General features: G+C 44.7%; 1 long non-coding RNA gene across 1 annotated transcript; it reads left to right on the top strand.

Annotated features, from left to right (window-relative positions):
• Positions 1 to 345: 345 nt before the first annotated feature.
• Positions 346 to 9,170, top strand: LOC107553070 (uncharacterized). Its single transcript, XR_001604925.1, has 3 exons — positions 346 to 357; positions 4,114 to 4,120; positions 8,957 to 9,170. It is a non-coding gene; the product is annotated as an uncharacterized lncRNA (long non-coding RNA).
• Positions 9,171 to 9,673: the final 503 nt, after the last annotated feature.

Here is a 9,673-nt window from a genome sequence, read left to right on the forward strand (position 1 = left end):
ATTTGCACCAAATAACACACACATGCACACGCACAAAGAACTAAAACATGCAAACAAATGCATAGACATGAAGACACAACCAGAAACCGACCAGGGACAACACAGCTCCGTTTAACCCTGCAATTTATAACCGCACCACCTAATAAATTATATACACAGGTAAACTCAGGGTTTACATTAAACCAATGGACTAACGAAATCCCTGACACTATAAATTCACAATTCCTCACTGTCATCTACAGCAAAACAAGGAATTTGTGGGCAGAAACTGTCCTTCGTAATCTTTAAGCTGCAAAAGTAATGACTTCTGAGCCTTAGCTTTGGCCTTGGTTTGTTCTCACTTGAGTCAGCCCTTCAGTGGCTGCTTGAACACAGGCAGTTGTTTCAGCATCGACCAATTAGCTCATAATGTGGTCTAAAATCACCCAATGTCTTGTGCGTGCCTGCTAAAGGGAAATGCTCCAGTTTCATAGAGCTTCCGCATCATTTCATACGAAACAGAATGGAAAAAATGTAAAAGAGGGGGGAAATCATATCTTTCTTTTCTCCTGCATCACCATGGAAAACCCAAAGCTCCGTCATTTCCAGCATGTAATTATTAGGTTTGAGGAGCCTTATACGTAATTATTTTTTTCAGGGTTGACCGCTTAAACGCCGAACTGAGCCCCTGTGAGCAGGCCCTGTAAATGCATCCCATATGATGACATATTAGCAGGAGAATGCATAATACTTCTTGTGGCTGAGAAGATTTTTGCAGTAATAACGCAGTCATTTCTTTCTTGCATAAATTTTTTTGTTGTCCTCTTATTTCCTAGAAATACAGTCATTTAAAAACATTTCACTCAGTAGTAAGTAGAAACACTGAGACCCGGTGCTCTAGCCAGTGCTGTAACATTAAAGGAAACTATGAAATGAAAACGTCTCGGTTACGTATGTTCGTCGGTGACTGACGAATTGGGATCTCACTTAGAGAGACCAATCTACTTCCAGCGTAAACGAAATGAGCCAATGCACATTGGCATGCAATTATTGCATCCAGCTGCTGCTGATCACAGTGTGAGTATAAGTAAGCAGCCAGTGCAGCGCATATTTAGGTTTTCGCTGAGGAACCGAGCCAGTGACCCGACTGCCCAGCGGTGGTACAGCATCCGTGGCGACGGGACGTGACGTCTCCGTTACCTCCTTCAGGGAACAAGGGTTACATACGTAACCGAGACGTTCCCTTTCAGTCAGTCACTCTCGACATCACCTTGGTGACCGATGAATTGTGATCCCTACCAAAGTGTCATGGATACTGCCCCTTCCAGTGTCCTGTGGAAGCCACCTGCGCCCCTTCTTTTTGGCTTAGGCCGGGGCTTACCACAAGAAGACCAGCTACTGCTGCTATGGCACTACCCACACAGTAAGACTGGATAACACTGGGAAAACGTGCCCGTTCCACTTGGAACCGGAAAGTTGCGGAAGCCCATCCTTCCCGAAGGAGGTTTCGGATGCACTTACACATATGAACAACCATCTAGGAGCATATGGAAGATTAGAGGTGATCGTAACCCTATTGGAAAATAGCAGAAAGTCTGCCTGGGGGAAACACGGGCTCTGAGGCTATACCGTGGATTTTATACATATGGGATCCACTTAGGCCTCTACATATGGAACCCAGCCCTCTACTGGTTCTCACGGATTCATCGAGTAAGGCGCTGAGGGGACGGAGGAGCTCGACAGGGTCTACGATATGGACTCTCTGAAGCGGTTTTAGCAAGCCGACCCGAAGCCAGAGCCTCTCAGTGCTTCTACCCGTTTGAGGTGAAAACACAGGAGGATACCAGCTCCACACGAAGGCTATAGAATCTAGCGAACATGTTGGGGGTCGCCCAGCCCGCAGCTCTACAAATATCTCTATACAAATACCGGCTGTAGAAGCCTGACTCCATCTGAGTGGGGAGTATCTCCTCTATAGCCCCTTTCTCTAGGAGTGACACGATCTCCTGACTTAAAATCGAGGCCTCCCCAGGACGTACCGTCATAGGAAGAACCCCGCTGAAAGGAGGTGGCCCTTTCCGAAACTAGATAGTGTAAATGAGCCAATGAGCCAATGCACATTGGCATGCAATTATTGCATCCAGCTGCTGCTGATCACAGTGTGAGTATAAGTAAGGCAGCGCATAAGGGAACAAGGGTTACATACGTAACCGAGACGTTCCCTTTCAGTCAGTCACTCTCGACATCACCTTGGTGACCGATGAATTGTGATCCCTACCAAAGTGTCATGGATACTGCCCCTTCCAGTGTCCTGTGGAAGCCACCTGCGCCCCTTCTTTTTGGCTTAGGCCGGGGCTTACCACAAGAAGACCAGCTACTGCTGCTATGGCACTACCCACACAGTAAGACTGGATAACACTGGGAAAACGTGCCCGTTCCACTTGGAACCGGAAAGTTGCGGAAGCCCATCCTTCCCGAAGGAGGTTTCGGATGCACTTACACATATGAACAACCATCTAGGACCATATGGAAGATTAGAGGTGATCGTAACCCTATTGGAAAATAGCAGAAAGTCTGCCTGGGGGAAACACGGGCTCTGAGGCTATACCGTGGATTTTATACATATGGGATCCACTTAGGCCTCTACATATGGAACCCAGCCCTCTACTGGTTCTCACGGATTCATCGAGTAAGGCGCTGAGGGGACGGAGGAGCTCGACAGGGTCTACGATATGGACTCTCTGAAGCGGTTTTAGCAAGCCGACCCGAAGCCAGAGCCTCTCAGTGCTTCTACCCGTTTGAGGTGAAAACACAGGAGGATACCAGCTCCACACGAAGGCTATAGAATCTAGCGAACATGTTGGGGGTCGCCCAGCCCGCAGCTCTACAAATATCTCTATATAAATACCGGCTGTAGAAGCCTGACTCCATCTGAGTGGGGAGTATCTCCTCTATAGCCCCTTTCTCTAGGAGTGACACGATCTCCTGACTTAAAATCGAGGCCTCCCCAGGACGTACCGTCATAGGAAGAACCCCGCTGAAAGGAGGTGGCCCTTTCCGAAACTAGATAGTGTAACCGTGTAGATTTTAAATTATCAGTTAAAATGCAAACTAAGTTCACATACGTTCCTTATTTATATTGGCACGATTATCAAGATTCATGTTAGACATTTTTTCATAATTCATGTGTACAAAATAAAACAGCCCTGGAAACTGCATCGATCTGCACTACATGATATTCCCACTGTTAACACTGTTTATATTTGAGCATCATGTTGCCTTCTCAAAATCTAAATCTAAGTCTATCACTTACAACGTTTGAAAGAGCACACAGAGCACTGACAATAATAGCTAAATTTTTGCCAACATGGAGATCTGTTCTACTCTTGGAGCACTAAATTTTCAAAAGTGTCATAAAATCTCGATTTTCTGATGGAACGTCTCCATATTTCTAGTGCCATGTGCCAAGACCCTTTAACTCTCTCAGTCCTCAGTGGTTTTATTATTGCACATGATGTGGTTATTCACATAAGAATACTGCTGAGAGAATGGAGAGCCTGTAAGCAAGGCAAAAGTGTACCAATAATGCTCATATAATGTGAAAAATGGCAAAGGCCTTTAATATAAATACTGAAAGCAAGCGAGCAAATGGTATAGCCTGAGTAGTGAGTCATTCTTACTTTTCCAGATATTTGGCATCTGAGCTGACTGGCGTTCAGAGCCAGTAGCAACACTGGGAGATGTGGAAACTGAAACCGCGCACCACAGCAGAAATAGCCACATGATTTGCACCAAATAACACACACATGCACACGCACAAAGAACTAAAACATGCAAACAAATGCATAGACATGAAGACACAACCAGAAACCGACCAGGGACAACACAGCTCCGTTTAACCCTGCAATTTATAACCGCACCACCTAATAAATTATATACACAGGTAAACTCAGGGTTTACATTAAACCAATGGACTAACGAAATCCCTGACACTATAAATTCACAATTCCTCACTGTCATCTACAGCAAAACAAGGAATTTGTGGGCAGAAACTGTCCTTCGTAATCTTTAAGCTGCAAAAGTAATGACTTCTGAGCCTTAGCTTTGGCCTTGGTTTGTTCTCACTTGAGTCAGCCCTTCAGTGGCTGCTTGAACACAGGCAGTTGTTTCAGCATCGACCAATTAGCTCATAATGTGGTCTAAAATCACCCAATGTCTTGTGCGTGCCTGCTAAAGGGAAATGCTCCAGTTTCATAGAGCTTCCGCATCATTTCATACGAAACAGAATGGAAAAAATGTAAAAGAGGGGGGAAATCATATCTTTCTTTTCTCCTGCATCACCATGGAAAACCCAAAGCTCCGTCATTTCCAGCATGTAATTATTAGGTTTGAGGAGCCTTATACGTAATTATTTTTTTCAGGGTTGACCGCTTAAACGCCGAACTGAGCCCCTGTGAGCAGGCCCTGTAAATGCATCCCATATGATGACATATTAGCAGGAGAATGCATAATACTTCTTGTGGCTGAGAAGATTTTTGCAGTAATAACGCAGTCATTTCTTTCTTGCATAAATTTTTTTGTTGTCTTCTTATTTCCTAGAAATACAGTCATTTAAAAACATTTCACTCAGTAGTAAGTAGAAACACTGTGACCCGGTGCTCTAGCCAGTGCTGTAACATTAAAGGAAACTATGAAATGAAAACGTCTCGGTTACGTATGTTCGTCGGTGACTGACGAATTGGGATCTCGCTTAGAGAGACCAATCTACTTCCAGCGTAAACGAAATGAGCCAATGCAGGCGTCTCCACGTGGCCCAGTAGTCTGCCAGGGGTCTTGGGTGTTCTACGGTAGGAACGTACACCTGATTCTCCCGTATAGGATCCCAGAGCACCTGAGTGACGGAAAAAGCTATAATGGGAAGAAGTCCGATTGTCCTGTCGGGCCTGCCCACCGCCCCAAAAGTGGGAGCTTTGGGGGCCGTCATAAACGGGCCATGCTTGCATGACCCTTGGGCTTTCTCTCGAACTCTGAAGGCTGGAACGCGCAGAGTATCCGAGGGGGTGCTCGTCGTAAGGACTCGACCTAAAACTGCCCGAGGCGCAATATGCGGCAGGACCGTCGAGATCGGAGTCAGGAGGCCACAGCGAGAGAGGCGAATAGGCTTGTGCGGTTCATCCACACTCTCTAAAGGAGGGCCTGGCCTCCGAAGACGAGCAAAGGAATCAGGAACTGCTATTAGGAGCCTGAGAATGAGAGGTCTTGGCCGTCGAACTCAGGTCTAACCGCTTGCGTTGTTGTGGGTGAGCAGGTGGGTGAGACCTAGGACCCCAGTCCTTACGAGAGGGTAACTTAGGCGATGGCTCATGCCGCTGGGCCTCGCGACGCTGTAAAGAGGACGAGCGTGAACGAGCCGCAGGTGGTTGACGCTCTACTTCCCTAGCCCTGCGCGGGATGAGCTGACGAAACGCGGCGGACTGCTGTTTCGCTGCTCGAAACTTCTCCACGACCGTAGTGACCGAATCGCTGAACAGACCGTCACTCGAAATGGGGGCGTCCAAAAGAAAGGTCCTGTCCTTCTCCTTAATGTCAGTGAGAGTGAGCCAAAGATGGCGCTCAGCTGACACTAAACCTGCCATGGACCTGCCCACTGCCCGAGCCGTGTGCTTGGTAGCCCTAAGCGCCAAGTCAGTAGCTCGTCTGAGCTCTTTAACGGCCTCTGGGGTCAGGCCTTCTCCCTCGTCCAGCTCCTTGAGCACATCTGCCTGATAAGCCTGGAGTACACCCATAGAATTGCATTTCTCCTGTCCACTCAGAGGGAGAGAACTGCACACTTCACCCAATAAATCCTCAGAATCGGAGGCCGCTGTGGACAGCACGTCTTCGTCATACGGCATACAACCGAAAGACATCGCATCGCAAGCTTCTGGGGTAGGCTGCAAATTATCATTGACGAAGACCACGGGATCCCCGTAGCACTCCTCGAGCGCTTGCACATGGCCTGGAGAGAGCGAGAGAAAAGGAGAGATCTCCGTTGACTCACCCTGTAAGCGCCTCGGCTCGCATGCGTCACCCCAAGCGACCGTCTCGTGCGGCGCCTCGGCAACCGCAGAAACGGGATAGCGGGGGTTAGACGCGAGGCCTTCTTTATTTGAGAAGGCCGCAAACCTCGAGCGCAGTGCTTTTAGCCGTAGGCTATCACAGTGTCGACAATCAGAAAGGCCGCTAAGCGCCGCTTGGGCGTGTTGTAGGCCCAAACATTGCACGCACCTGTCATGAGTGTCTCCTCCTGCGATGAACCAGTCACATGGCTCGATGCATCTCTTGTAGCTCATCATGTCCGCTGAAGAGGCGTAAACTGCTCTTTAGAAGGAATTAGCTAAGAACACGACAAAAATAACGCTTTTCTACGGGCGACAGATGATTTGCTTCCTGAAGAAAATGAAATCTGATGGAAATAGCACGCAGCACGCTATATAGCTCACCTACGTGCGCATTGGGGGCGGTGCTAAGCGCTATTTGGCCAATGAATTGGCGTGATGGTATAAGGGCTTCAGACATTCGTCACACCGAAGGTGTTCCCAAAGCGATGACATCATCGCAGCATCAAGTGAGCCTATGAGAGGGAACCGGATCATTGAAGTCAAAATGGCCGCTGACCTCTGCCCTTTTGATTGACACCTTATTTGAACTAATAGCTGAATCTATGAGGTGTTTACAGGCAGCGATAGCCAACTAGCTTCCAGGATGAAGGATGAGGCAAGCCTCTCTTTGATGGACAGTGGACCGATCCAATTGCATCAGAGTTTGCAAATGACTGTCTTTCTGATAGCCAATGAACTTCTGAACAGAATAATATGCGACTTTAGTGGGCGAGTTTAACATATCATGCGCAGAAGTTTGTGCACAAAGGATTATAAGAGACTGGTGCGTCCGTGCATAATGAGCGCTCTATGAGAGATAACGGGGAAAAGGTGGTTATAGGTAAAAAATCAAAGAGAACGCGAAAAACAAACATTTTGTTCTAAGAAGTTGTTAAACAATGTATAACAATAAAATTGGCCGGACAATAAAAGTGTTTTTTGACGGAGAGAGCGATATTTCATCCATTGAAGCAGATGAGAGGATATGGTTTTGGATGGAGGACAGGTCACACTCAACAAGTAAGTGTTTCATTATATTATATATTTATATTTATATATATTTTACATATAATTATGTATATTATACATTTTACTGTATATATTGAGGTTTGTGGTGTTCTTGCTAACTTCTGTCGTGCGTGTGTGTGTGTGTGTGAAATCAAATCAAATCTCTTTATTGTCACACATCGTACACAAGTGTAACGATGGTGAAATTCTTGGGTACAAGACTCTGTTCCATGGCAGTACAAGCAACAAGATATGAAAAATTAACAGTATAAATAAATAACAATATACACATTTTATACAATTTTTTCATAATATACAATAGACAATTGTACACAATATACACATTTCCATAATATACACATTTTGTTCTAAGAAGTTGTTAAACAATGTATAACAATAAAATTGGCCGGAAAATAAAAGTGTTTTTTGACAGAGCAAGCGATATTTCATCCATTGAAGCAGATAAGAGGAGATGATTTTGGATGGAGGACAGGTCACACTCAAAAAGTAAGTGTTTTATTATATTATATAATTATATTTATATATATTTTACATATAATTATGTATATTATACATTTTACTGTATATATTGAGGTTTGTGGTGTTCTTGCTAACTTCTGTCGTGCGTGTGTGTGTGTGTGTGAAATCAAATCAAATCTCTTTATTGTCACACATCGTACACAAGTGTAACGATGGTGAAATTCTTGGGTACAAGACTCTGTTCCATGGCAGTACAAGCAACAAGATATGAAAAATTAACAGTATAAATAAATAACAATATACACATTTTATACAATTTTTTCATAATATACAATAGACAATTGTACACAATATACACATTTCCATAATATACACATAGTACACAGTATACTCAAGAGACTTACAAATGTATAGCTTTTATATATGACTTACAGTGATGTATACTGTAATGTTTTATTGTGAAGTTCAGTGCAGTAGTTTGTTAGTGCAGAAGAGAAGATGGAGCTGCATGTGTTCTATGCTATGCAGTGCAAGACATGCTAGAGTCAGTGTGCTGGTGTGTAAATGGAATCCAGTGTGAGGGGTAGGGGTAGGTGGGTGATTATCGTTTTGCTATCTGGTTCGGGTCCTGATGCTGCGGTATCGTCTGCCTGATGGTAGCAGTAAGAAGAGTTTGTGGCTCGGGTGGCAGGAGTCTCTGATAATCTTCCTGCTTTCCTCACACATCTCTGGGTGTAGATGTCCTGGAGGGAGGGAAGCTCACCTCCGACGATGTGCTGGGCTGTCTGAACTATTTTCTGCAGGGCTTTCCAGTTGAGAGCGGTGAAGTTCCCGTACCAGGCGGTGATGCAGCCAGTTAGGATGCTTCTCCACAGTGCAACTGTAGAACTGTCTGAGGATTTTTGAGCTCAGACCAAATTTCTTCAGTCGCCTGAGGAAGAAGAGACGCTGGTGGGCCTTCCTCACTACTGACTGTGTGTGAGTAGTCCAGAGGTCCTCGGTGATGTGAACGCCGAGAAACTTGAAGCTGCTGACCCGCTCCACTGGAGTCCCATCAATGGTGATGGGGGAGTGCTCACTGGTCCGTCTCCTGAAATCCACCACCAGCTCCTTGGTCTTCTTGATATTCAGAGAGAGGTTGTTGTTGTGGCACCAGTTAGTCAGTTAGTGCACACCTCTTCTGTGTGTGTGTGTGTATTTTTATGTGTTTGTGTTTGAGGTGTTCTTGCTAACGTCTGTCATGTGTGTGTGTGTGTGTGTGTGTGTCTGTGTGTGTCTGTTATATGTGTTTGTGATTTGAGGTGCTCCTGCTAACTTACGTTGTGTGTGTTGCTTTTTTTATATCACAGACAATCATCTGACACTGAATCGAGTGAAGTCTGGGAGTCAGTCAGCAAAAAGCCATATACTGAGGGACATGATGACAGCACCTCTGAAAAAAATCTTAAAAACCACTACATAATGTGTTTATGCTTCAGTTACTATGTGTCAGCAATTATTGACAGTGAATCTGGATAAGAAATTGAATAGGTCTAAGTGTGAGCTTTCATTAGAGCCCAAAATTATGACTGTACATTAAAGCATTCAAGAATTGCAGCATTTTATGTGTCGTTGGTTACAAAGGGTCATTTGGAGTCTCCAATGGCTTTTTTTGGGAAGCGCCTAGACATAAATTTAGATAAACATGTGTAAAACACTCATTTTCTAAGGTATTGTTATCAAATTTGAAACATTTTGCTTGGTAAGACTTTATTCTGTGATCCAAATGTATTTTCCAGCTAATAACTCACAGCTATAGTCATCTGCAGGCATCTGTTTACAAAAATAAAATGTAGGCAGATTTTTTATTTTATTTTTCAGTGTTCAAGGTTCTATTACTCAATACCAATAATATTTACAGTGATTCTGACACCTCAGAGTGTCACCTTTCAAAAGAGACCAAAACCATGTACGTACTCCAAATGGTTCAAGAACAGCATGCAATTTACTTTGGGTATGCCTCTTTTAGGCGTTTTAGGCAAATTTTACAGGAACGCTAAAGGGATATATATATATATATATAATAT

Source organism: Sinocyclocheilus grahami, unplaced genomic scaffold (assembly GCF_001515645.1).
Source record: "Sinocyclocheilus grahami isolate Dianchi unplaced genomic scaffold, SAMN03320097.WGS_v1.1 scaffold464.1, whole genome shotgun sequence".
Lineage (NCBI taxonomy): Eukaryota > Metazoa > Chordata > Actinopteri > Cypriniformes > Cyprinidae > Sinocyclocheilus > Sinocyclocheilus grahami.